At 37.6% G+C, this 27,572-nt stretch overlaps 1 long non-coding RNA gene and 1 pseudogene across 1 annotated transcript; both read left to right on the forward strand.

Moving 5' to 3' along the window:
• The first annotated feature begins 634 nt into the window (after positions 1 to 634).
• LOC125102991 (uncharacterized) lies at positions 635 to 25,967 on the forward strand. The gene is made up of 4 exons (XR_007128248.1): positions 635 to 718; positions 2,420 to 2,509; positions 20,549 to 20,624; positions 25,928 to 25,967. It is a non-coding gene; the product is annotated as an uncharacterized LOC125102991 (long non-coding RNA).
• Positions 10,449 to 11,196, forward strand: LOC125102988 (40S ribosomal protein S6-like; annotated as a pseudogene).
• Positions 25,968 to 27,572: the final 1,605 nt, after the last annotated feature.

Raw genomic sequence — 27,572 nt, forward strand, 5'->3', positions numbered from 1 at the left:
CTGTAGTGTCTTGTTTACAATGGTAGGGACTTAGGTAGGAGAAGTATAAATGTAATTACTGGGGACCAGACTTTCTAGTTTGGTATTGGCATGATACTGCATCATCAATGAGATGCATTGTGAGACTTTGGAGTCAGAGTTGTGGGTTCAAAGTTTGAGTCCATCCCTATCTGGCTCTGTGACCTTAAAGATGAGTTTATTATTCCCTTTGAGTCCCAGTTTCCTCACTAAAATGAGAATAATAATAAGTAACTTCTGTACATTCTATGAGTGTTAAATAAGATAACACAGTGCCTAGTGCAACCTGGACAAACGCTTAATGTCTACCACCTGTCAATTATAGTTCAAATTTAGTCAGTTGCATCTGTTCTAGTTTAAGTCTGCCATCTCCCATAAGACCCTAAATTCTACAGTTTTTCTTTCTTTTTATCCTCCTCTTCTTCCTGCTTAAATTCTTCTGCAGTGCATGACCATTGGGAACAGCAGGACAATGGGCCAGCACTTATTTCCCCATGGTCAGCATTCCTCAGCATCCCAGGAGATAGCTTCCCATTGGGCCATCCCTGTGGGCAGTTTTCCAGTGAGCTGCGCAGCAGGGAATTTCTCTGTGGCCAGCCTCACCCAGTTCTTAAGAGGGTAGCTTCTCAGCTCACAACCTCTACAGGAGGATTCTCAGTGAGTCCTGAGGTGCAACACTGCCTGGTGAAGTCTTCCTCCAGTGAGTTTTACCAACATGGCACTGAGTGAGCACCACTCAGGGACTATTGCTCTACCCTCTCCAACAAAGTTGGATCTCTTCCCAGGAGGGGCCCTTCTGTATTTCTTTCATCCTTAGGTGCTGTGCCTTAGTCCTAGAGGTAATAATGGTTGCTGCCTTTGTTTTCTATTTATTTTCTCTTTTAGAGTTCTCTTTACCCATTAGTAGGTTATCTTTTGTTATGGTTAATAAGTCTTTATATTAAACTTTCCCTGTTCAAATTACTGTGTGGTACCTGTCCCCCGACTAAAAACTGGCAGATAAAAGATATAACTTACATGCAATGAAGTGCTCAGATTTTTTTTTTTTTTAAGAGAGGAAGGGAGGGAAGTAGGGGAGAGAGATAGAGAGAGAGAGGTTCGGGGAGGGACAGAGGGAGAGGGAGAGAGAGAATCCCAAGCATGTCCCATGCCCAGCACAGAGCCTGATGTGGGACTTAACCTCAAAACCCTGAGATCATGACCTGAGCCAAAATCAAGAGTCAGGGGGCACCTGGGTGGCTCAGTTGGTTGAGCGACTGCCTTCGGCTCAGGTCATGATCCTGGAGTCCCGGGATCAAGTCCCACATCGCGCTCCCAGCTCCATGGGGAGTCTGCTTCTCCCTCTGACCTTCTCCTCGCTCATGCTCTCTCTCACTGTCTCTCTCTTCTCTCAAATAAATAAATAAATAAAAAATGTTTAAAAAAAAAATCAAGAGTCAGATGCTTAACTGACTGAGTCACCCAGGCACTCCAGAAGTGCTCAAATCTTAAGTGACCATTCACTGTTCTTGGCAATTACACCAAGATACAAATATTTCCATCTCCCTAGAAAATTCTGTTGTGTTTATTCACTCACCTATTATTTCTGAATTTTAGCTATCATGCATAAAGCTGCCATGAAGCATCTCATACAAGTTTTTTGTGGACGAGTGATTTCCTTTTCCTTGGATAAACATCTAGGGATAGAACTGCTGGATCATAAGGTTGATGTATGTTTAGCTTTTTATGAAACTTCCAGTTTTTCCTCCCATAAGCAATGTATAAGAATTCTGGTTGTTCCATGTTCTCTAAAAACATTTGGTATTTTTACAGCTCTCTTCAATATTTGGTATTTTTATAGGAAGGGCTGAAGTGCTCAGAGGTTATGAAAGCTGTCTTGGCTGGCTTGCTTTCTGATTTATTCTTTGTTCTTTCTCATTCCTTCTGATCATTCCATAGTCCACTCCTCAGGAATGATTACCTACTTAAATTCCAGTATTTCATAACTTTCCCTTCTTCTATGTACTCAAGCACTTCATTTTTGGATCCATCTGTTATAACTTTTATTGCATGCTATGTTGTCGTAGTGATTTCCTTTCTTCTGCTACAGTGTGAATTCTCTGAATTCATGAACTATATATGGCTTATTTATCTTAATTTTCTCCAGTGCATGATATGGTGCATTGCAAATAGTAAATGTTTGATTGATGTTTGTCAAATTAACATCTATTCATATGATCAAGACAGTAAATATTTTCAGATCCTTACTGACCAGCTGCCCAGACAGCTGGATGTTTTCTGTTTTGAGTCTAATTCTGATATTCCTAATTAGTGGATTTGGAAGTTCTCATGAACTTTTCAGGGTGGTTGCCACCACTGAACTCTTTTTTTTTTTTTTTTTTTTTGCTTTCTTTTTCCCCAGCCATAGTTTTCTGGAAATCTCAGTGGGAAAGAACATTGGCCAGCATCTTGATGGCAACTCCACTGAAAGATCCTGAAACAAAGATCTCAGGTAAACAATGGCCAGATTCCTGACCTACAAAAATTGTAGTATAATAAATATATATTATTTTAAATGGCTAAATTCATGGTAAGTTTGTTACTCAGCAATAGATTACTAATATAATCTGTAATTATCTCTGTCCATTCTTTTAGGTTGGGTCAGTTGAATGACCCAGGAGTATTAGTTATGTCACAGTATCAGACCCTTGCTTGGAGCTCAAGCTTGGCTCTGTGCCAAAACACTCTGTGGATATATTGTGAAGTAGCACAAGGTGTTTGGAAGTAATCTGATAAGCTAACTTATTAATTTTTATATCCAGAATTTATATTCAGAGTTCCCCACCTCCTTTGACAAATACTGAGCACTGATCTTGGAACATGAAGGGACAAAGCTAGATTAACTCCATCAAGATAGATAGTGTTGATACCTACTACCAGACACAGTTTCACACCCTGGGGTAGGATAGGATTGGAAAAAGAATCCAACTTGATTGGATGGGAGAAAACTAATAGAATTGACAGTAAGAATGGAGAAAAGGGATGAATGTGGTAGGTATTTTGGGAAGTATAAGAGGCCAGATTTGATAACTGCTTGGATTGGAGGCAGGAAGAAGAAAGACCTCAAAAAGAACATTGTTTTATGTTGCCAGTTTGTCTGGAAGGACTGACTTTTTTTTTACAGAAACATAAAAGTCCAGGAAAGAAGTAGCATGGAAGGGATAGGGAGAAAATAACTATGTGCTATAATGTTAGTTTTGAGAAACTGTCAGAATATATCCAAGTGCAGATACTCCACTGTAAAGGCTATGGGGAAATAAAAACTTTTTAAAAAAGATTTTGAAAAATTGAGATATAATTGACATAATAACATATTAGTTTCAGGTGTACAACACAATGACTCAATATTTGTATACAACTGACCTTTGAACCACGCGGGGGCTAGGAGTGCTGACACCCCTGTGCAGCCAAAAATCTATATGTAACTTTGGCTCCCCAGAACTTAAATATTAATAGCCCACTATTGATTGGAAGCCTTGGTGGTAACATAAACAGTTGACTAACATATTTTGTGTGTTATATATATTATATATACCAAATTCTTATAATGAAGTAAGCTAGAGAGAAGAAAATGTTATTAAGAAAATTGTAAGGAAAAAGAAATAAACTTACAATGCTGTACTGTATCTATTAAAAAAAATTCTGTGTATAAGTGGGCCTGTGCAGTTCAAACTTGTGTCAACCATATATTGAAAATGATCACAGTAAGTCTAGTTAATATCTGTCACCATACATAGTTGCAATATTTTTTTGTGATGAGAACTTTTTAAAAACTTAAAAAAAACATTTCTAAAAAAGATTTATTTATGTATTTATTTGAGAGAAGAGAGAGAGAGAGAGAGTGAATCGGGGGGAGGGAGAGAATCTTCAAGCAGACTCCCTACTGAACACAGAGCCCAAAAAGGGGCTCGATCGCTGACCCATAAAATCATGACCTGAGCCAAAACCAAGAGTTAGATGCTTAACTGACTGAGCTACCTAGGCTTCCTTTAAGATCTACTTACTGTCTTTGCAACTTTTGAATATACAATACAGTATCATTATATCCCCATGACTTATTTTTTTAATTTATTTTTTATTAACATATAATGTATTATTTGTTTCAGGGATACAAATCTGTGATTCATCAGTCTTTTACAATTCACAGTACTCACCAAGCACATATCTCCCACACACACAAAAAAATCTTATTTTTTTATAACTGGAAGTTTGTACCTTTTGACCACCTTCACCTATTTTGCCAACCCCCTACACTCCTACCTCTGTCAACCACCAATCTGTTCTCTGAATTTATAAGCCTCTTTCTTTCTTTCTGTCTTTCTATCTTATGCCACATGTAAGTAATATCATATAATATTTGTCTTTCTCTATCTGATTTAATTTCATTTAGCATAATGCCCTCAAGGTCCATCCCTGTTGTTGCAAGAATTTCCTTCTTCCCCATGGCTAAATAATATGACATTGTGTGTGTGTGTGTGTGTGTGTGTGTATCTATCACATTTTCTTTATCCATATCTTGACTATTGTAAATAATTACTGGAATGAACATGGGGTAGATATATCTTTTTGAATTAGTGTTTTCATTTTCTTCAAATAAATACCCAGAAGTGGAATTGCTGGAACATATGGTAGTTCTAGTTTTAATTTTTTTGACGAACCTCAATACTATTTTCCATAATGGCTACACCAATTTACATTCCAACCAGTGGTGCACAAGGGTCCACTTTTCCCACATCCTTACCAACATTCATTATTCTTATCTTTTACAACAGCCATTCCTACAGGTATGAATGATATCCATTGTGGTTTTGACTGGGGGAAATGAGAACTTTCAAATATCATGAGGGTATTTATTAGCTGGCACAACCTTTTGTAAGTATAGTTTTGCAATATTAATTAAGAGCTTTAAATATTGTCTCTTTTCTGAAATTCTACTAGAATTTAATTCAATGAAAATAATAAGATATTTGAAAGATATAATTATATATTTTTACATATATTAATAAAAATTGAAAAACACCTAAACATTCAACAATAGGGGAATTATTAAATTTGTCTTTTTAAATAAATTCCTAGAAACATACAAACTACCAAAACTGAAGAGGGAAGAAATAGAAAATTTGAACAGATTCTATGTCAGGAAAGAAATTGAATCAATAATCAAAAGTCTCCCAACAAACAAAAAGTCCAGGGCTGGATGGCTTCCCAGGAGAATTACACTAGACATTTAAAGAAGACTTAATAATTGTTCTTCTCAAACTGAGGGAAAACTTCTAGACTCATTCTACAAGGTGAGCAGTACTTTGATTCGAAAACCAGGCAAAGATCCCACTAAAAAGGAAAATTACAAGCCGATATCCTTGATGAACATGGCTACAAAAATTGTCAACAAGATACCAGCAAATTGAATTCAACAGGACATTAAATGAATTATCCACCATGATCAAGTGGGATTTATTCCTGAGCTGCTGTGTGGTACAATATTCTCAAATCAATCAACGTGATACACCACATTGTTTAAAAGAAAGTATAAGACCCATATGATCCTCTCAACAGATGCAGAAAAAGCATTTGACAAAATATAGCATTTTTTCTTGATAAAAACTTACAACAAAGTAGGGATAGAGGGAATACACCTCAACATCATAAACGTGATCTACATGAAAGATCTACAGCTATATCATTCTCAATGGAGAAAAACTGAGAGCTTTTCCTTTACATTTAGAAATAAGATAGGGATGTCCACTCTCACCACTGTTATTTAATGTAGTACAGAAAGTCCTAGACTCAACAGACAACAAAAAGAGATAAAAGGCATCCAAATTGTAAGGATTATGTTGTTTTTATTTTTATTTTATCCTTTTTGGTGTTTTCTAAATTTTTTATATTAATGTTAGGGAATATTTCTTTTGTAATCTGAAAACATTATAGTAAAAATCTTACTAGTGGCTCAAATTTGGTTTATCCAATATGTATTTGATTACATTTCTATAATTATCAAAATTAGTAACAAAGCAGTAACTTACCTGATATGTAAATTGCATAATCCCTTTCCTTCTTTTTTTTTTTTTTTGATGGGTCTTGTTTGCTTTTTGTTTTTTTAAAATAATTTTTAAAAAATTTTAATTAACATATAATGTATTATTAGCCCCAGGGTACAGGTCTGTAAATCGCCAGGTTTACACACTTCACAGCACTCACCATAGCACATACCCTCCCCAATCTCTTTCCTTCTGTAATCCTTATTGCACTCCTACATGTTTGTTAAAATAATTTGGTGTTATAGGTTTAGCTTATTATTATTATTTTAATACTATGTTATGTTAGTCACCATACAGTACATCATTAGTTTTTGATGTAATGTTCCATGATTCATTGTTTGTGTAACACCCAATGCTCCATGCAATACATACCTTCCTTAATATCCTACTCTAGGCTCACTCGCTCCCCTTCCCCCCTCCCTTCTAAAACCCTCAGTTTGTTTCCCAGGGTCCATAGTCTCTCATGGTTTGTCTCCCACTCCAATTTCTTCCCCTTCATTTTTCCCTTCCTTTTCCTAATGTCATCTATATTATTCCTTATGTTCCACAAATAAGTGAAACCATATGATAATCATCTTTCTCTGTTTGACTTATTTCACTTAGCATAATCTCTTCCATTTCCATCCATGTTGTTGCAAATAATGGGTATTCATCCTTTCTGATGGCTGAGTAATACTCCTTTGTATATATGGACCACATCTTCTTTATCCATTCATCTGTTGAAGGGCATCTTGGCTCCTTCCACAGATTGGCTATTGTGGACATTGCTGGTATGAACATTGGGGTACAGGTGGCTCTTCTTTTCACTACATCTGTATCTTTGGGGTAAATACCCAGTAGTGTAATTACTGGGTCATAAGGTAGCTCTATTTTTAACTTTTGGATGAACCTCTACACTGTTTTCCAAAGTGGCCGTACCACCTTACATTCCCACCAACAGTGTAAGAGGGTTACCCTTTCTACTTTGTTTTCCAAAGTGGCCGTACCACCTTACATTCCCACCAACAGTGTAAGAGGGTTACCCTTTCTCCACATCCTCTTCAACACTTGTTTACTGTTGACTTTGGCCATTCTAACTGGTGTAAGGTGGTATCTCAATGTGGTTTTTATTTGAATCTTCCTGATGGCCAATGATGATGAACATTTTTTCATGTGTCTGTTAGCCATTTTTATGTCTTCTTTGGAGAAGTGTCTGTTCATGTCTTCTGCCCATTTTTTGATGTCTTTTTTGCATATATTGAGTTTGAGGAGTTCTTTATAGATCTTGGATATCAACCCTTTGTTTGTAGTGTCATTTGTGAATATCTTCTCCCATTCTGTGGATTGCCTCTTAGTTTTGTTGACTGTTTCTTTTGCTGTGCAGAAGCTTTTTATCTTGATGAAGTTATTATTATTTTTTAGAGATTTATTTATTTTAGAGAGGGGAGAAAATGATCAGGGGGTGGGGCAGAGGGAGAGAGAATCCTCAGACTTCCCACTGAGTGCAGAGCCCAACATGGGCCTCCATCCCAGGATGCTGAGATCATGACCTGAGCTGAAATCAACAGTCAGATGCTTAACAGACTGAGATACCCAGGGGCCCCAGGTTTAGATTATTATTTTACATTTTTATATTATTATCTACCTTAATTTACAGGAAAGTTTTAGCCCTGAATTTTATAAACATGTTTTAAAACATTTTTTCCTGCTTAATTCTGTATATTTTATTGGTTTTCCTGATAACCAGAATTGCAAAAAAGAGCAGATAGTAATTGTGCAGGGGTTGGGATATGGGAAAATGGGGGGGATTTTGATCAAAGGGCACAGATTTGCAATTAGAAGATGAGTAAGTTCTGGAGATCTAATGCACATCATTGTGATTATAGTCAACAATACTGTATTATGTACTTCAAGGTTGCTAAGAGATTACATCTTAAATGTTTTTTCCACAAAATAGAAATGATAATTATGTGACAAGATGGTGGTGTTAGCTGAGACTATGGTGGCAGTGATATTGCAATACATAAATAGATCCAATCAATATGCCTTAATATTAAACAATGTTATGTATCAATTATATTTTATAAAAAACAATTTTTACATTATAGCTTTCTATTTCTTATAGATATGCATATGATACACAAATAAAATTGTGGTTTTGAATCTTTCCACAAGTTATTTGATATTCTTTTTTTTTTAAAGTTATTTGATATTCTTCAAGAGGTAGACACTCCTTTGAGTGTGACCTGGACTTACTGATGTGCTTCTTAATTAATAGAAAACACCAGTGGTGATGTGGGACTTCGGAGACAAGATTATGAAAGGCACTGTGACTTCTTTCTCTTGAATTGCTCACTCTGGGTGAAGTTAGCTGACATGTCATGAGGAGAAGCCCATGTTTGGGGGAGCTGAGGCCTCCTGCCATTAACCAATGAAGAACCAAGGCCTCCAGCCAACAGCCATATGAGTGAGTCTTCTTGGAAGTGGATCCTTTAGTCCTGTCAACCTTCAGATGTCTACATCCCAAACGCCATTTTGACTGCAACTTTGTTAGAGATGCATAGCCAGGAAAAGCCACAGAAGTTGTTCCTGGATCTGACCTTTAGAAACTCCTGTGAGATAGTAAATGCTTCTTGTTTTCAGCTACTAAAATCTGGGAGGAATTTGTAATGAAGCAATAGGTAACTAACTTGAGTGTATTTCTCTGTGTGACTAATAGATTGTTAGGTAATAATTTGTTACATTAAAAAGTTCATCATTATGCACTTACTGTGTAACAGGCATTGTGTCAAATATTTTACCTGCACTATTTTATTTGATTCTCACTGGAATCTTGCATTGTAGGTTCAATTATGTATCCTTGTTTTACAGAGGAGGAAATTGAATCTTAGAGAGTAACCTGCTTAATTAAGTAAGTTAAAAAGCCAGGATCATAATGCAGAAGTGCATGCCGCACTGATTCATTCTTCAGGTAGTTGTAGTGAATCTCTTATTAGTGTTTTTGAGAAAGTGAGATGCAAAGCCTCATATGCTCCACATTCTGATGCTTATAACACTATTTTGTTTTTTTTCTGTTCCATATTATATGCTTTGAGCTTCCGAGGCCTGCTTCTTTTTAACTTTTTTTTTTTAAAAGACTTTATTTATTTATTTGACAGAGAGATCACAAGTAGGCAGAGGCAGGCAGAGAGAGGGGGGAAGCAGGCTCCCCACTGAGCAGAGAGCCCGATGTGGGGCTCGATCCCTGGACACTGAGACCATGACCTGAGCCAAAGGCAGAGGCTTAACCCACTGAGCTACCCAGGTGCCCCCCGAGGCCTACTTCTTTTCCTGCCAGTAGTAACCAAAGGAATCCCAGTATTTAGTCTTGAAAAACAGGCCTTCCTAATCATGCATAAAGGAAGACAGTGCAATAATATAAGAAGGAAATGTTTGTTTTTTCTTTCCCTACACTTGCAGAGAAAACCAGAAACTATTCTTTCTTATATTAATTTTAGATAAGGATTTTTATAAGATACCCGGGATTCAGAGATTATTGCTAACTACTGTTGATGGTAACCTTTAATTTTTGAAAGGTCAGTAATTTTAATTAGTGGTTTTACTTGATAATGTGTTACCTTGGTAATAATTTTGATGCAGATGTCACTTTTTTCTAAAGGGCATAAAACTTGGGAAATCTCTGTGAAATCAGAAGGAGATCATTGTTATTTCCCTCTTATTTCACATGCTTGAGGAAAATAAAACTACAGATTTCTTACTTAAATAGAAAGTTTGGGAATCTTGTCTTATTTAAGTTTAACAAAGGGCATACTTCAATAGTATATTTCTTAGTCCTTATTTAATTGAGAAAGTCTTTCTGTTGCTTTCACAAATGAACAATTACTTGAATGGATATAAAATTCCTGGGGTCACACCTGTGACCCACTAGTCATTCAATAGACTTTGATTGTTCTACTGTCCTCTTGAACACTTACATTATTTTTTTTTCCTTTTTGGGAACACTTATAATTCTTAGTTGGCTCTTTGTCCTCTACCCTCCACATGTATTATCTTCTCTAACTATTTTATTCTTTTTGTCTTCCTTCCAGGCTTCTCATTTTTGTCTTTAGTACTGATTTGATGGGGGTAGGGTGGACTTTTCTTCTTTTTCAGAGGGTAGATTAGGTGATATGTGGTTCAAAATGTATTTCTCAATTCATCTTGACTGATGATGCATTTAGTGAGAATTCCACCAGGATTTTCTGAGATCTTTTCTTACCATTTGTTCTCAAAGCCACCTTTTTCATTTTTGTGTCTTCAAGAATAGTTTATTAGGAAATTAAGAAGAGGCATATCAGCTCTTCTTCATGGTGCCTTGGAGTCTGCTTCAGAATGAAGCTGAACATCTCTTTCTCAGCTATTGGCTGCCAGAAACTCATTGAAGTGGACTGTGAATGCAAACATCATACCTTTTATGAGAAGAATATCGCCACAGAAGTTCCTGCTGCTGTTCTGGGGTCCATATCAGTGGTGGCAATGGCAAAAAAGGTTTCCCCATGAAGCAGGGCGTCTTGACCCATGGCTGTGTCTGCCTGCTGCTGAGTAAGGGGCATTCCTGATATAGACCAAGGAGGACGGGAGAGAGAAAGTACAAATCTCTTTGGGGTTGCCTTATAGATGCTAACCTCAGTGTTCTCAACTTGGTCTTTCTAAAAAAAGGGAAGAAGGATATTCCTGGACTGATACTACTGTGCTTCGTCACCTGGGGCCCCAAGGAGTTAGAAGAATCCACAAACTTTTCAGTCTTTCTAAAGATGATGTCCACCAGTATGTTGTGAGAAAGCTCCTAAACAAAGAAGATAAGAAACCTAGAATCAAAGGGCCCAAGATTCAGCCTCTTGTTACTCCATGTGTCCTTCAACACAAACACTGGGATATTGCTTTGAAGAAACAGTGTACTCAGAAAGATAAGGAAGAGGCTGCAGAATGTGCTAAACTTTTGGCCAAGAGAATGAAGGAGGCCAGAAAAAAACACCAGGAACAGATTGCCATGAGATGGAGTCTGTCTTCTCTGACAGTTTCTACCTTTAATCTGAGTCCAGTCAAAAATGAAGTTTCCTAAGAGTGACAAATAAAAATGTCTTTTGATAAAACATCAAAAAAAAAAAAAAAGAAAAAAAAAAAAGAAGCAGCAGCCTTTTTTTTTTTTTTCCAGGCTCCTACACTGTGTAGAATTACTCACCATGCTAACTTGCAAGTCCAAATTCAGTAATTTAAAGTACTTATAAACATCAAAAAGATATCTAGGTCACACTTTTTCAAACATCTCTTTGGACATTTATTTCTCATACTTTAATTCGTGGTTAGGGTATAAATATCTCACCTTCCACATTTCCACCATTGATTTTGTTAGCAATGAATGTGTTTTCTTTTTTTCTTCATTTTCTTTTCTTTTCAGTGTTCCAAAATTCATTGTTTATACACCACACCCAGTGCTCCATGCAATACATGCCCTCCATAATACCTAACCCCCCAGCCCCCTCCCCTCCCAAACCCTCAGTTTGTTTCTTAGAGTCCACAGTCCTTCATGGTTTGTCTCCCCCTCCGATTTCCCCCAACTCAGTTCTCCTCTCTGCAATGTATTTTCTTAAAAGATCTTATTTGTGAGAGAGAGAGAGAGAGAGAGTGAGCCATAGGAGGGGCCGAGGCAGAGGGAGAAGAAGACTTCCCACTGAGCAGGGTGATGCAGGTCCCAATTCCAGGACCCTAAGATCATGACCTGAGCCAAAGGCAGATGCTGAACTGAGTGAGCCACCATTAGCAATGTATTTTTATTTATAAATATAAAAAGTATTTTTTTTAAAGATTTTATTTATTTATTTGACAGAGAGAAATCACAAGTAGGCAGAGAGGCAGGCAGAGAGAGAGGAGGAAGCAGGCTCCCTGCTGAGCAGAAAGCCCGATGTGGAGCTTGAACCCAGGACCTGGGATCATGACCTGAGCCGAAGGCAGTGGCTTAACCCACTGAGCCACCCAGGCGCCCCAAAAAGTATTTTTATTTATAAAGTTTTAAACAGTTTTTTGACCTCTGTCCTGAGAATTAGGAACACTCACTGATCTTTATGGAACTTTTGTTTCTTAGGATAAAAATATTAATCATGATTTTATAAATTTCTTACCTTTGAACAAGGTTTAAATTTGCAAATAGTTGTAAAAATAATTCATTAACTTTCTAAAAATCTTGCATAATGCTTGAAGAAAAATACACTGAATCATAGAACATGTTCCTTTGTGTGACTTTCAGATGAAAAAAAATAAATTGATTATCATGTATGTCTAGAACTCTACATTATGTATGCAATAGGGAATAAAGAAAGGAAACATAGTCCTTGAGTGTAAAGAGTTCAAAACATTGTTGGAGAGAAAAAAAATACAAAGCAATATAAGATAGTATGTAATCAATGATCATGGATCAAAAAGAAAATAGAAAATTACCTTTGGAGTGACTCTGTGCACTGGCAGTTTAATTATTTTTTAAAAGATTTTATATATTTATTTGGCAGAGATCACAAGTAGGCAGAGAGGCAGGCGGGGGTGGGGGGAAGCAGGCCTCCTGCTGAGCAGAGAGCCTGATGTGGGGCTCGATCCCAGGACTCTGAGTTCATGACCTGAGCCGAAGGCAGAGGCTTAACTGAGCCACCCAGGAGCCCCAATTATTTTTTTATCTTCAAGTTCGAAGATAAAGCAGGATATTGAATCACTTTACATTTAAAGATAAAATGTGGTGTACTATATAGTGGCTAACTGCACATAATAAAAATAAAAATAAAAATAAATCTTCAGCTTCTTTCATGGGGTTGTCCTAAGCCTGTATTTAAATTGTATAGGAGCAACATGTTTTCCAAGATGGATTGTTTAGAAAATAGTTTGTGTCTGGGACACCTGAGTGGCTCAATCAGTTAAGCGTATACCTTCAGCTCAGGTCCTGATTCCAGAGTCCTGGGATTGAGTCCTGCATCGGTCTCCTTGCTCAGCAGGGAGCCTGCTTCTCCCTCGGCCCTCTGCTTCCCTGCTTGTGTGCTCTCTCTCTCTTTCTCTTGCTCTCTCACAAATAAATAAACAAAATCTTAAGAGAAGAGAGAAAATAATTTGTGTCTCAAGGATTGTTGACTGTCTTTACACTTAAGAAAATCTTTAATTTCTTACATTATTAAAAACAGAAAAGATACAAAGAAAGACATTTGTGAAGCTTTTTATCTCATTAAACTTGACTTTTTTTTTTAGCAAATAAAAAGAAATCAATATTTGTGGCTCAGAATTGCTTTAGGTTTTATGCTGCTGGGAAATATATATATATAATTTGATATTGGTTTGTAGCAGAATGCCATGTTTTCATTTTGCTCCAGCTGCTTTTAACCCTAGGATGCCACCTAGCAATGCTCTTCAATAACAGCTGGACATAACAGCAGAACCTTTCTATAGGCAGGAATTTCCTGGAATAAAAATATTGTCACTGGAGTATCTTATTAGTTTCTTTCTCTAGGATAGTTTCAGTTCTTTTTTCCTGTTATAGAGCTATTTAAAAATATGAGAAACTAGGGATACTTTGAAATATCTGCATGATAATACTCAGGAAAGATTTTCATAATGTACCAAATCTCTGAACTTCCTGGACCAAAAAAAAAAAAAAAAAAAAGGGAGGAGAGAGAGATTAATAAAATCCTCCAAATCAGATAAAACCTTGCTTTGCAAATTTTTAAGTGTCGCATGGCTGCAAATAAGTTGTTTTACAACTCTGTTTGTAACTCTAGAAATGAAGATACTGTTATTGCTCCAGAAGGGTGTTGCATAGGTTAAGTAAGGGAATTGCATACTTCTTTAGGCTATGTGGCTATATCTCACTCTGCCTGATTGCCTTCTATCCAGCAGCCAGGTAGAGTCTATATATAAAACATTCAATTAAGTAGAAGTACCATACAATCCAGTAATTCCACCACTGGATATTTACCCAAAGAAAATGTAAATGCTACTTTGAAAAGATATATGGCACCTTCATGTTCATAGCAGCGTTATTTATGATAGCCAAGATATGGAAGTGACCTAAGTGTCCATTGATGGGTGAATTGGTAAAGACGATGTAGTGTATATATACAATGGAATATTACTCAACCATAAAAAATGAAATCTTGCCATTTTTGGGAACATGGATGGACTTAAAAGGTATTATGCTAAGTAAAATAAGGCAGAGAAAGACAATTCCATATGATTTCATTTATATGCAAAATGTAAAAACAAACACAAGCAGATTCATAAATGTAGAGAACAAACTGGTGGTTGCCAGAGGGAAAAAGGGGTAGGAGGAGGAGCAAAATGGATAAGAGGAATGGGTGACAGGCTTCCAGTTACAGAATGAATAAGTCACAGGAATAAAAGAAAGAACATAAGGAGTATAGTCAATAATATAATCGCATTGTATGGTAAAAGATGGTGACTACATCTATCATGGTGAACATTGTATAATGAATAGAATTGTCAAATCACTGTTGTACACCTGAAACTAATAGAACATTGTATGTCAACTCTATTTTAATAATAAAAGTGAAAAAAAACACCTTATAAATTAAAAAAAGGATCACATTTTCTATTTTCTTCACTGACCCAGTAAGAGGGAGGTATGATAGGTCTTCCACACAAAAAGTTCTAGAGCACTTGGGCCCTATTTAATCCTCTTAGGCATAACTCAGATTCTTTTCCTCAGGTTCTCACCTTTTGTTTACTGCATAAATGGCTCTTTCACTCCTTTCCAGACCCTTCCCCAAAGTGGAATTAGCAACATATATGTGGCTGTGGTTTAGTTATAAGCTTAATTTGTACATGACTTTCTGGTTGCAATATTGTTAACATCAGAGGGTCCTGTTGCTAAGGACATCTACATGGCACATGCATGTTATTATCAGTTGGATCCTCTGCTCCATTTGATCTAGTTCTATTCATGATTTGTTTTAATTTTGTGGTAGCAAGGATGGAAAGAGATATTCTGCACTTTCTGTCCTCTTATTTTGTCTTTACAAGGTCTTGGTGACTTGTAACCATTACCTTGAATTCACTGACATCACACATTCTATTCCTATGCACTAACCTTGATTCATTTCCTTTCTCCAATAAAAATATCCTCCTGTGACTGGTGCTGCCCACTCAACACCACACATGTAGATTCTACTGAATGGCAGCTGAATCAAGAAATATTCCCTCTCAGGACATAGTGCGGTGCAATATCTCATTTGATAATATCGGAATTCTTTCTGTTCCAGTTAACTATTGCCACTTAACAAACTACCCCAAAACTTAGTGGCTGAAAGCAAGGGATTGATTATATCTCACTAGTTTGTTGATCATGAGTTTAAGATTCTGGTGCTTTGTCTCTTCCATGTGGTGTTGATTGAGGTCAGCTGGTGTACTCAGCTGGCAGATGGCCTGGGCTGGAGGGTCAAAAATGACTTCGTTCACATGTCTGCCACCTTGATGGAGATGGGTGGAAGGCTGGCCTTAGTTCTCTAGGATAGTTAGACTTCCTATGGAGCCCAGGCTTCTAGAGCAAGTATTCCAAGTGGCCCTGGGATAAGCTGAAAGGATTCGATGACCTAGTCTAATTATTTCCAGAATGTCAATTCTGTTACATTCTTTTGGTCAGACAATTCACTAAGGCCAGCCCAGTTTCAGAGAGAAGGAAATTAGAGTCAGTTTTTCAGGAGAAGGAGTAGTAAAGAATTTTTGGTCATTCACCACAGTTGTCCTGCAGTTTTAGCCTAAAACTTGATGTTAAGGCTGAGTGACATGGCAGACAGTTTGGAAGTGACAAGTCTGTGGCCCAGAATTCACGTTTATTAGTGTGTATGCTGTATTTATTTTGTGAACTAAGTGTACTAAGACAGGTACATGTGCCCTTGAATTTTGTGACTTAAGTAGCAATTATAAAACAACTTGATTATAGAGGGAATCTACTTCAGCCATGACAATGATGACAGTGACAGTAGTAACAGATACTATGGCTATTACTTTTTGCATCAACACCAACACCATTTACTCAGTGCCCATGGGTTGTGTGCCAGGCACCGGGCTATAAATTGGCACTAATCCTAAAACAATTCTTATAAGGGAGGAATTATTATTCTTATTTTGTAAATGAACACACTGCAGCTCTGAGTAGTTAAGTAAATTGCAGTGTAGTGAGGCAGAGAGAGGTATCTGGAACCAGACTGAGTTCAAATTTCAACTGAGCCACTAACTACTGGTCTGACTTTTGAGTAAGTTCCTTTATTTATTTGTGCTGCAGTTTCCTCTTCTGTAAAAAGGGGAGAAATAGCAGCACCCACCTCATGAGAATGTTATGGGTAAATATAGACACCAAGGACAGTACTTGGTATTTGGCATTAATTATTAGTGTCCATATTTACACAGCTAGTAAATATGCTTACTGAATTCTGAGTGCTGAAATATGGGATGAAAATGAAGAGCTCCAAAATACCTATAAGACTTGACTGACATGGGGACCAGAGTAGAGTCTGTATCTGTTCAATTTGCAGAGGTAATTATTTTATTTTGCAATGGAGTAGAAAAACAAAGAAGCACAACAGTCCTCTGTTTGGCTTTGTCATCTCAAAGTGGGAAGCACCTTTAATAATGTTAATCTCTTTTACTTCCCTAATTAATTCAGGTATTCATTTAACAAAGATTTCTGGGAAACCCTTATGAGCCAAGTGTAGGGCTAACCTCTGGGGTTAAAATGCTGGACAAATAAGCAGTATCCCAGCCCTCCCCAGTTGCTCTATTTGTGGAGTGCAGCTTTACATTAGGTTCCTAAACTTTGATGTCTCAGGACTTAGGGTTGACTGTATTTCTTGCATCCTAGAAATTCATCTTGTACTAGCAAGTTGACTTTAGTAAAAATTCAAGGGATGTCTTGGGAACGCAAGGGATATAATAGACCATATTTGATTCAGTGAGTAGTTTACTGTGACAATGGATGAGACCCATTCTCATGAGACCAACCAATGCTGGTTAGGACAGAAAAAGAATTTGAAGGATTTGGAAATTTGTTTTTATTGTCTTTTTACTTCCGGGTTTATGCTTGTGATGGTTAATTTTATGTGTCAGCTTGGCTAGGCTACGGTGCTCAGTTGTTTGGACAAACACCAGTCTAGATGTTGCTGTGCAGACAGTTTTTAGATGTGATTCACATTTAGTCAGTAGACTTTGAGTGAAATAGGTCACTTTTCTTAATGTGGGTAGACCTTATCCAATCAGTCAAAGGCCTTCAATACAAACACTGAAGTTTACCAAAGAACCAAATTTTTACAAGATTGCAATACAGAAACCCTGCCCGAGTTTCCTGCCTGCTGTCCTGCCCTACGTATTCTGATCTCAAGACTACAACATCATCTCTTAACTAAATTTCCAGCCTACTTGCCTGTTCTACAGAATTTGGACTTGTCAGCCCCTACAGTTGCACAGAGCAATTCATTACAATTTCACTCTCTCTCTGTTTCTCTCTCTTTCTCTCCTGTTGGTTATGTTTCTTTGTAGAATCTGACTAATACAATGCCCCACTCTAGAGCAAATTTATGAAGACAAATGGAATGCTTTGGGGTGTATTACATGATAATGTCTTCTTTCCTCCAAATATAGAAGTTTGAAAGTTGATTGGATTTTGGAATCCATAGCATCAAACATCAGTGAGTCTGGAAATTAATATCCGACTTTTAAGCGCTGTCCATGTGCATCTGTCTCACACGGCCGCTGTTAGAGAGCTGCTTGTTCACATTCAGCCTCGCTGGCTAGGTTTAGTCTCCTGTCATAGAATTTATAGCTTCCACAGAAGGAGTGCCTACACCCCTGACAAGGCAGATCTACCCTGTCTGACTCTGATAATATCATCTTTTAAAAAAAAAAAAAATCAGAGGTGAATATATCCTGGTTTTCTAAGTATATGTCCTCCCTGTGTCACTGCTGACCTTTCCCATATGACCACTAGCTCTACTCTCAAGCACATTTATCCCTACAGTTTTGTTGGATGTCTTAGTCTGCTTGGGCTGCTGTAACAAAATACTATAGACTGGGTGGCTTAAACAGCAGACATTTATTTCCTTGGTTTTGAAGGCCAGAAGTCCAAGGTCAGGATGCCAATATAGTTGGGATCTGGTGAGAGCTCTCTTTGTGGCTTTCAGATGGCTGCCTTTTCCTTTTGTCCTCGTATGGCTTTCCTCAGTGTGTGCACATGGAGAGAGAGTGAGCTCTTTTTAGAAGGGACCAGTCCCATTGTGGGGACCCACCCTCATGACCTCATCCTAACCTAATTACCCCCAAGACCCTACCTCCAAATACCATCGTACAGGGGGTTAAGGCTTCAACATATGAATTTGCGGGGGGGGGGGGATACAGATGTTCAGTCTATTACTATGGTTAAAAACAGGAGATGAGCTTGACAAGAGATTTAATTTTTTGAAAATAAACATACACATGCTTGGTTATATAAAGAAAGGAAAAGAAGAAAAAGAAGTGAAACTTGGCTGAAATTTTTACATGTGGTTTCTTTGGAGAAAATGCTGTTTATTTCCAAAAAAGTGTCTAATCTCAGACAAATCAAACATTCCTGTTGGTTGAACTCCTGCCAGGCACTATTGCATGTGATGAAGACAGCACAAAGAAGCAGCATGGCGCTTTTGTCCTGCTTGATTTCTCTGTACTTTTTTTCTACAGGCCATACATATAGAGTCTGCATACCAGAAAAATATCAATACATTGGCCGATATTTATGAATTACTGCTGGACACTGAGAACTGTGCTTGTTGGTCATAGTGGTGACAGTGTTGTGGGTGGGAATCAAAATAGAGTCATTGACCTTGAGCAGTGTTTTTATAGTCTAGTTAGGGAAAGCATTTACTGTCCTCACCCTCTCCCATGTACCTGTTTATGGCTTGTTTTGCTGGTTTTATACAGAATCCTTAGGCCACTCATTTAAAGTGCAGAGCGGCGATTCTGACAGCTAAAAACGATTTGTTCAGATGTGTGCATTTTTCAAGCAGAGGAAAATAAGAATAGTATTAGAGTTTTGGCCTCCTTATATTCCACTGCATATATTGTAGGCAGCATATATGCTTTTCTTTAGGAAACTGGATGAAAGAATTAAGTAAGCTATGACTTCCATCACTTCTTTAACATCAGACTCTGAAACAAACCAATGTCTATTCATCAGCAAAAGAAAAATGTACAATTTCTTTAGCAGCAATGGAACGGTGGTTTAAAAATACCCAGTGCCCATGGCAAAAGCCTTGGCTGAGCTGTGAGAGCAGCCACTTGCCTGTCAGATGTCTAATTATTTCTCCCTCCTCCTCAGCCATGCCGGTAGCAGGGAACCACTGAGACCATATTGTGGCCCATATGTGGGGAAGCTACTGCATTAAAGCCCTATGTAACATGCTGACAAGTCTACTGCAGGAGTTGAAGGTTCGCTGACTAAATTTCTCTAACCTACCATTCCACTGTTGGTATTTTTGAGTTTTCTCTCTCTGTGGTACAGGCTTTGTCAAGGGCTGAGATGTTGTTATCACACACCACTACTGTCAGAAAAGAAAGTGAGTATCTGGGTTAGACCAGATTTGAACAGTTGACGAATTAAACCTTAATTCCTAATGGTAGGTCACAAAAACCTGACATTCAGCCTGTCTTGCTTTCAAGCGTGCAGGATGTTCAGAGAAGTTAAGTCAGAGATGAATGTTGTTCCGTCCATTTGCAGACCTAAAGACATCATTTTCTGAAGTTCACTGTTCCATGTTCAGGGCAGGAAATGATCTCTTCTTGCCTTTCCCATTTCTTCTTGCTATACTGTTGTACTTCTGCTAGCATTTATTTTTCAGTGCATTTTATATTTTATATTATATTTTATATTTTTTCAGTTAACTTTAAAAGAAGGAAACTAAACTCTAATTTATCCTAATTTTCCCACATCTATCTATCAGTAACTACTATGCTACTTGCCTCTTTCTTCTATCCTCGTAAGAGGAATGGATAGTTCTTCTTTTGAGGAAGAACAAAAATAATTTTTTTAAATGACAGGTAGGGGCTCCTGGGTGGTTTAGTTTGTTAAGCATCTGCCTTCAGCTCAGGTAATGATCCCAGGGTCCTGAGACTGAATTCCGCATTGAGCTCCTGGCTCAGCAGGGAGCCCGTTTCTCCCTCTGCCTGCTGCTCTCCCTACTCATGGTTGCTCTCACTCTCTCTCTCTCAAATAAATAAATAAAATCTTTAAAAAAATGAGAGTATGTTATCTTATTTAACAATAACAACAGTATATGAAGGCTGCCTTATTGCCTAGTTTGAATTTGGGGAAACTGAGGCTAAGAGAGGGTAAATAACTTGCACAAGGTCATGTGACTCTGATACTGGGAGAATTGTGATCTGTTTGACTCCAGAAGCCTGTGCTTTTTCTCTTCAAGTCTGCTTATTGGTTTGAATCAGACAACTGAAGATTTCTCAGACTTTGCTCCACAGGACACTGACATCCTTATAAATGTCAGTAGATATCCTCTGTAAAGGGCTCTGTTGTCAAGTGTGTTTGGTATAATAGGGTTCTCCAGAGAAATAGAACCAACAGGAAGGATATATGTATATCTGTATGTATATATATAGATATATGTATATATATAATTTTTAATGTATATGTATATATACATATGTAAAATATATAATATGTTTATGTATGTATATACATATGTATTTATTATAGGAATTGGGTCACTTGATTATAGAGGCTGAGAAATCACACAATCAGCTGTCTGCAACCTGGAGAACCAGGAAAGCTGGTAGTGTAATTCAGTCTGAAATCCAAAGACCTGAAGAACTAGGGTAGGGGGAACTGATAGTTTCACTATCAGTTGGAGTCTGAAAGCCAGAGAACCAGGAGGGCTGATGTCCGGGGGTCGGAGAAATAGATGTCCCAGCTGAAACAGAGAGAGAAAATTCACCCTTCCTCTACTTTTTTGTTTCATTTGGGCCCTTAGCAAATTTGATGACACCCACACACACTGGAGTAGGCAGTTTGCTTTACTCAGTTCACCAATTCAAATGCTGATCTCTTCTGCAAGCACCCTCAAGACACACCTAGAAGCAATTTTTTAATCAGCTTTCTGGACATCCCTTAGCCCAATCAAGTTGACACATAAAACTAACCATCGCATTTGGGAAATGTTGTTTTTAATCATGTTGAACAAGTTTTTTCACTACAAGACTCTTTGGAGCATATGCACATTGAGATGTAAATTTTCAATAAAGTGGTACCACATTTGAATTTTCCTGAATATGGGTTGACTACCATTTTTTTTTCTTTTTCTGTAGAACATGTGGGAACACAGTTTGGGTAATGTCGGCATAATCTTCTTCCCATTCCCTTCCCATATCAAAACAAATGCCTATGCCTGTGGCTTAGTTTGGTTCTATACAATGGCATTTGAAGGGCTATTTATTAACAGTGCCTATATAGCATATGAATCTTTGCTCTAATTGCCAGATGGGAAGGTACTGTGAGGCAGTGAAATTATAAAATATAGATAAAGCTGTGGCTTGAAGGAGCTAATGTGTGTCCTGTCATATTTAGGACATGGCATGTTAGAATTGGTAAAGAGTTTAACATAACAATGCTAGCATAATGGCTTCCTGCATGGGATTGTAGTTGGTACCTTGATATATTGTCCTTCATTTCCCTTCCTTTTATGTTATTTGTCTGTGAATAAAGCTTAAAGAGTTGTGGGTTGAGGTTGTGACTTCCAAGCTGAAGGCTTTTGACAGGAAGCCCTTTCCCAGTGTGGCAGATCAAAAAAATAATTCTAATACTGTATCTGACTTTCATGTGTGAGAACTGTTTCCGTGTTGAAAAACTAAAACTCATGTCATTCATTGGTTGTGATATTGAGATAACCCTAAGATACTGAGATTAAAGGCAAATGACATGTTTTTCTGGTGATAGGAGAAGTTATAGTCATCTTCTGCAATATAGGGAAAGTCACTAATTCTATTAGGCTGAAGAATCTGTATAGCTCTTTAAGAAGGAGGTAATCACCAAGCAAAAATTTTAGCTAAAACACAGAGAGTATTTTTTTTTTTTATGTATATGCCTTTGCAGTTAAAATATTATATATAAAGATTTTTGATTACTCAGAAATCTGATTACTGTAAAGCTTGAGAATAAAGCATATATACTTGCTTGGGGCCAAGAGAGTTACTGCCAAAACAAAGTTTATTCCCTGACTCAAAGTCACCTATATTGGTGGGTTTGCTGCAAGCCTAAAATGGCTTTCCACTGACATTTTTCTAAAACACAAAACCCCAAGCACAAGACTGATTCACACAGTAAAGGAGAAAGCCTCTGAGATGAAGAGAAAAATCCGTGCCTGCTTGACTTTTCTTTAGAATCTCAAGAAACAGGATTGGGTCATTTTATTTTTTTAAAAGATTTTATTTATTTATTAAACAGAGATCACAAGTAGGCAGAGAGAGAGAGAGAGAGAGAGAAGGGGAAGCAGGCTCCCCGCCGAGCAGAGAGCCCAATGCGGGGCTCGATCCCAGGACCCTGGGATCATGACCTGAGCCGAAGGCAGAGGCTTTAACCCACTGAGCCACCCAGGTGCCCCATGGATTGGATCACTTTAATCAAAAATTTTTAGGGCCCAGAAAATAATTTCAATTCATGCTATTGGTTTATTAATAAATATTTTATTAGATTGAAAAAAAAAGAAATACTTGGATCACACACAGAACAGAGATAATTTCCTTATGGCTCAGTGATTTAGGATCCCATCACTCTAATTTTAATATTTTTTATTGACATTATGGAACAGAAGGCTTTCTTGTGTGTTATTTTAAATAGCTGATCTCAACTCTCTGTTTATACAGACAGTTAATGAAGCAGTTAAAGTCAGTTTTTCAATAGTATCCAGAGATCCATAGGCTGTCACTCAGCAACATTTATTTAACACTCTTGGTGAGCACAGAATCTTAGATGTCGGGAATAAAAAAGTAATAGATGTGGTTCCTGCCTTCAAGGATTTTTCATTTGGGCAGCTATGAAACACACACACATATGAAAACCAATGAGACTCTTAAAATAATTAAACAACTTTAAAGAAACCTAACAAGTTTATGAATTTGTGTTGATCTTACTCTTATTGTGTTAGTGTGGAAGAACTTACAAATAATAAACTTTAATTATTTTAGCCTTTAAATAAAACAATTCCCCTCTTTCTCAGCTACCCTCACAAAGTTTTGAGGAATAGAGACCTTTTGGGGCACACATTGGTGGAATAATTTTTGCTTAATAGAACAACTCTTGATGTGTAAATCACCTTCAAAAACAGTTAGGTGGCTATGGTCACTAACAACGTAATCCAGGGAGGAATGGAGAGCTAATCCAAGGTGAGTCCATGTGTGGTCTGAGCAGTGGTCCTTAAATTGGTCAAGCCCAAAGTTCTGCCAACAAATATGACGGTCATCAACTGAGACTAGGAAATACTTTCTCTGAGGAGTTTGAATGTGAGACATGGTAAAAGTTAAAATGTTAGTGGTAAAGTAGAGGCTAAAAAAGATGCAGGGTCTATATTAAACTTGTTTCACCAAAATCTTCAAAGGTAGCTAAGAGTAATAGCTCAGATTCCCTAATTATCAACTTCTGCTACAAATCTCACTCCATTAATGAGATGGAGATAGATGTTATGTCTTTACTTTGTACTTTTTTTCTTATTCAATATCAAAAATAGGCATATAAGATAGTACAACTCCACAGTGATGCTCAAAAACAAATCTATTTTTTTTTTTTTTTACTTCAAAGCTCAAAGAGGCTCTAAATTCTAAAGAAGATTTGGAAATTGTTGTTGTCTAGGCCTGTACAGGACTTTAGAGCTCCTCTCCTCTAAGCCAAAAATCAAACCCCTCAAGTCCAACTGCTTTAACAGTACTCCTCCAGGTGTCACATAGTGGGTGAACTCTAGGTACTCACTATGCTCTTTGATCTCTTCCTTGCACCAGCTTCTGTTCTGTGCGCTTGGATGCCCACCTCCCATTTGTGTTTTCCCCTGGCCCTTGAAAGTTTTGTATTTCGCATTTCCTTGGCCATGTTTCTGGCTTCCGAAGACACTGTTTTTTGGCTATTTTGCCTCATGCTGTGAAAGAGTTGCCCCAGGTCAACTTGTCCTAGGATCCTGGCTCTGCCAACACAAATGACAGCACTTCTACTAAACTTATTTAAATTGTAGGACAGAAATTTTTCCTGGAAGAGCAGAGTAATGAAGATGAGTAGTTGAAAAATAAGGTAAACAGGGAAGCTATTTATTTGTTTATTTTTGACTCCATTCTGCCACTTAGTAGCTATGTGACCTAGAGTAAGTTACTTAACCTCTCTAAGCCTCAATTAAAAAAATATATAGATTGATGATAATAACAATTTACTAATATGACTGTGATTAGGATTAAATGAGATAATATGCACAAAATAATTTGTATACATAAAGTGGTATGTGTAAGATAGATAATACTACTTAAACATTTCAAATAAAGATTAGATTTCAGAAGAGGAAGAGAAGAGTAAGGGAAGTCAATGAATGTATCTTTAGGGTAATGGAGTGAAACACATTAAAGTAACCAGTTGTGAGAGTACTAGAGAATAAAGCTTGACTTCCTAAATGAGAGGAAGTATTGTTCTAGGTGAAAAGAGAAGTGCTGGAAGAGAATATGGCTAGGGATATGCACTGCAGTTCATTCTTAAAAGAGCAGGTGGGGGGGGGCACTTGGGTGGCTCAGTGGGTTAAAGCCTCTGCCTTCAACTCAGGTCATGATCCCAGGGTCCTGGGATCGAGCCCCACATCGGGCTCTCTGCTCCGTGGGGGACCTGCTTCCTCCTCTTTCTCTCTGCCTGCCTCTCTGCCTACTTGTGATCTCTGTCTGTCAAATAAATAAATAAAATCTTAAAAAAAAAAAAAGACCAGGTGGGAAGTGTAGAGGAACTAATGAGTTTCTGTATTGAATCTTTTTTTTTAATTTAATTTTATTTTTTCAGTATTCCAAGATGTAATGAATATTTTAAAAAACTATTTTTCTAAACCAAAGGTCAGTGACAAATAGGGACTTCTGTATGGGCAAAATTTAGCTTTAAGGAGGTGTGTTAGGAGAGAAAGCTGTCTATATGTATGTCTGAGCAAAGAACAACAACAATAAAGATGGTGGAGGCAGAGCAAAGATAGCATTTAAGAAATGGGAAATTGGGGTCCTAAGTACAAGCTGTCTACCAGAGGGAGCAACCTGATGACCCTCTATTGCCAAGGTGATTTCAGGAAGATTGATGATGTATAGCACAAGTTATCTGTATAATTTGATATGTATGTAGTGTTTGTGTACTAGAAACACTGCTAGATACTGTGGGACATATGAAGGTAGAAGAACTATGATCCTTACCTTCTAGAAGTATACTGTCCACTGTAGGGACAAAACATGGATACAAATATTATTAAATGCTATGTGATCATTACTATGAAATGATAATAAGAGATATAGTCAATGTTAGAAGAGGGAGAAATTATTTTGCCTGGGTAACTAGAGAAAGAATCGGCATATTTATTTATATTTTTAAGAAGATTTCATTTGGGGCACCTGGGTGGCTCAGTTGTTAAGCATCTGCCTTCGGCTCAGGTCATGATCCCAGCGGCCTGGGACCGAGCCCCAAACTGGGCTTCCTGATCAGTGGGAAATCTGCTTCTCCCACTCCCCCTGCTTATATTCCCTCTGTCACCATCTCTCTGTGTCAATAAATAAATAAAATATTTTTCAAAAAGATTTTATTTATTTATTTGAGATAGAGTGAGAGAGCAGAAATGGAGGGGTGGACAGAGGAGGAGAGGGAGAAGCAGGAGCCCCCTGAGCAGGGAACCCCACAAGGGACTCCATCCCAGGACCCTGGGCTCATGACCTGAGCAGAAGGCAGACGCTTAAGCGACTGAGCCATCCAGGTGCCCCTGAGCTGGGCTTTTAAACATTTTGACAGTCAGATGTAATAGGGTAAGCATTCCTGGCAACAGAATGACACAAAAAAATTTTATTATTTGGTATAATGCTAGTTTAAAATCAGATAGCCCCTGAGCTATCAGAGGTATAACATAATAGAGGTTTATCTCCCAATCCCTTTATTTAGAGAGGGCACTCAATGAACAGCCTTTGCAGTGATTCAGGGAGGTGGGCTCTGCTTTTGCTTGGTTTCACTAGGGCCTCAGAATCTCTCCTTCAAGTCACTATATGAGGAACTATAGAGATTGTGGAGGATTGAATGGGAGACTTTTGTGGTCCAGGCCTGGAAGTGACAAACACCACTTCTACTCATTCTACTTGTCTTTGTCTTTTGAAAATTTGATTATAATGTGCTGTAGTATAAGCCTCTTTGAGTTCGTCTTACTTGGAGTTTGTTAAATTTCTTGAATATTTACATTTATGTCTTTCATCAGATTTTGGGAGATTCCAGACATAATTCCTCCAATAGTTCCTACTGAGACTCCCACAATGCGTATGTTTTTCTACTTGATTGTATTCCACACGTCCTTTTAGTTTTGTTCACTTTTCTTCAGTCTTTTTCAATTTCTTAGACTTGATAATTTTCACTTATCTTTAAGTTTGCTGATTCTTAGTAATGCCTGCTCAAATCTGACTTGACTCTCTACTGAATTTTTTACTTTTTATCTTACTTTTCAGCTCCAGAATATCTTTTAGGTTACCTTTAGGTTTTCTGTCTCTTTACTGATATTTCCATTTTGTTCATTCCTTGTTTTCCCTTCTCCACATTTTTTTTCTTTAGTTCATTGAGCATCTTTCTTTTTTTATTTTTTTTTAAAGATTGTATTTATTTATTTGATGGACAGAGATCACAAGCAGGCAGAACAGCAGGCGGGGGTGGGGGAAGCAGGCTCCCTGCTGAACAGAGAGCCCAGTGTGGGGCTTGATCCCAGGACCCTGAGATCATGATCTGAGCAGTAGGCAGAGGCTTTAACCCACTGAGCCACCCAGGTGCCCCTCTTTGAGCATCTTTAAGACAGTTTTTTCATAGTCTTTATCTAATGGATCCGCCATCAGGTCTTTTTTAGAGACAGTTTTTGTTGGTTTAGTTTTTGCCTTAGAGGGGCAAAAGTTTCCTGTTTCTTTTTATGCCTTATGATTTTTTGTTGAAAACTGGACATTTGAACCTAGTAATGTGGCAATCCTAGAAATAAGATTCACCCCCTTCCCCTAGGTTTGCTGTTTTTTATTATTGTTTTTGTTTTTTTGATTGTTGTAGGCTGTCTCTATGTCAAGGATCACTCTGAAGTATAAATTTAAGTTCTTCTCAGATCCTTTCTGAGGCTTTCCCTGAAAAGGAACAGTAACTTTCTAATTTTCTCCATATATGCAATTATTTTTCAATACCTTAGTCTTTAATATCTGGCTCCTAAAAGG

Source organism: Lutra lutra, chromosome 6, assembly GCF_902655055.1.
Source record: "Lutra lutra chromosome 6, mLutLut1.2, whole genome shotgun sequence".
Classification (NCBI taxonomy): domain Eukaryota; kingdom Metazoa; phylum Chordata; class Mammalia; order Carnivora; family Mustelidae; genus Lutra; species Lutra lutra.